Source organism: Vigna umbellata, chromosome 1 (assembly GCF_029865625.1).
Source record: "Vigna umbellata cultivar VRB3 chromosome 1, Vumbellata_1.0, whole genome shotgun sequence".
Lineage (NCBI taxonomy): Eukaryota > Viridiplantae > Streptophyta > Magnoliopsida > Fabales > Fabaceae > Vigna > Vigna umbellata.
Genome location: NC_142165.1, coordinates 1066191 through 1067844, shown reverse-complemented (window position 1 = coordinate 1067844; position 1654 = coordinate 1066191). Strand labels below are relative to the sequence as shown.

The window sequence follows — 1654 nt, the reverse complement described above, 5'->3', positions numbered from 1 at the left end:
GGACTAATGCTTGATGATTTATGTGTTTGTTTTGTGAATTTCTATGTGCAGGAATGGCCGCTTCATTAGGAAAAAGGGTCAAAACTCTTGGTAACAAAGACAAAGGAACCAAGAGGAAGGAGAAGGAGCAGTTCTACTCTAATAAGTTCAGAACTGCAGCTCATGAGAGATAGTTCCAAACTGTGGAGGGAAGGAGACTAGTGATGGAGCGGAAGGTAGCCAACATACCATCCTTGGCTCCTCAATTTGAAATGGAGCTGAACAATAAAGGCTGGGGCCACTTGGCAACCTACCCCTCTCCCGCCAACATTTCCATCATCAAGGAATTCTATACAAATGCAAAAGCATTGGGGGGAGAGCAAGAGACGTACTTTAGCTACATGGGGTAAGAAAGTTGCTTTTGATGCTGACACCATTAACAACTTTCTAGGTACAGACTAGGAGGGGGAGCAATGCTAGTATGCAATGTCCATGATGGAAGGAGTGGACTATGATGATGTGGAGTGCACTTTATGTGTGCCCAAAGGGCACTTTCAGAGAAACAGGACTAGGGCACCTATCCACATCATAAGACCCCATCTAACGCCTCTACTAAAGTATTGGATGGCTTTCACTCATGCCAATATCCAGCCATGCTCCCATGTGTCAAACATCACTATGTAGAGGGTCATCTTCCTTTACTGTGTTCTCGGGGGTCTCAACATTAACATTGGACAGGTTATAGTTGATGAAATCCAAAGTTGTGCACGTGGTGCAAGTAACAAGGCACCCCTGGGGCACCCCTCCTTGATCACCCATCTTTGTGAGATTGCAGGTGTTGATGTGTTCAGACCACCACTGGAGTGTCCAAGAAAGGAGTTGGGCGCAGCCTACTTTACACATTATTGTTCAGTGGATAAGCCAGGCCAACCAGTGCCACCACCACAGCAGCCCAAGGCACACAAGAGAGTACCACCACCAGCCCAGGAGCCAGTTCATGAGGCCGCTCCTTTTCACATGCGGGACATGTATCTGTCTCTATTGGATTCTAGACTGGCTGTTGTATACAGGGGCGAGCAAGAGCTGTTGAGGACACTAACATCTGCCTTTTTTGTGCAACAATTCATCTCTTAGGAGGACTTTGAAGCCCGAGTGGCATGGCCCGCTGACCCGGCACAGGAGGGTGGTAGAGCTAAAGTAGGTGAAGCTTCAGCCATGGATGAGGATGATGAGGATGAGGAAACTATGGAGGATCAGGACTCTGATGATGATGAGTGATGAGTTCTACTTGGCATCTACTAATGGATGTCACCTTTGTTATAGAACAAGATTTTTGTTATTTTACTGGTTTTATTGCTTTGATTGTTAAACTTTATTTTGTTTCTGTTTTCATTGTTTTCCTTTTGATTGTAGTATAGGATTATTGTACTCTGCTTGAATGAACTACATTGCTTTGGTTCAACTGTGCTGTGTTTTGTGATAAGTATTGCTTTGTGATGCTCTAATGTATTGATTGATGTTGAGATGATATATGATGTGCTAATATACAGGTGATGGCTCACAGTGTATGAAACAGGTGCTTGAGGTAAAATTTGATTGAGATACTGAGCAGAGTGTTTTTCTGAATTCTAGAACTTCAGAGTTTACCTGTGTGAGTTCTAGGCTTTAGAGTTTT

General features: G+C 44.1%; 1 pseudogene; it reads left to right on the top strand.

Moving 5' to 3' along the window:
• The first annotated feature begins 471 nt into the window (after positions 1-471).
• Positions 472-1257, top strand: LOC148204356 (uncharacterized; annotated as a pseudogene).
• The last annotated feature ends 397 nt before the right edge of the window (positions 1258-1654 follow it).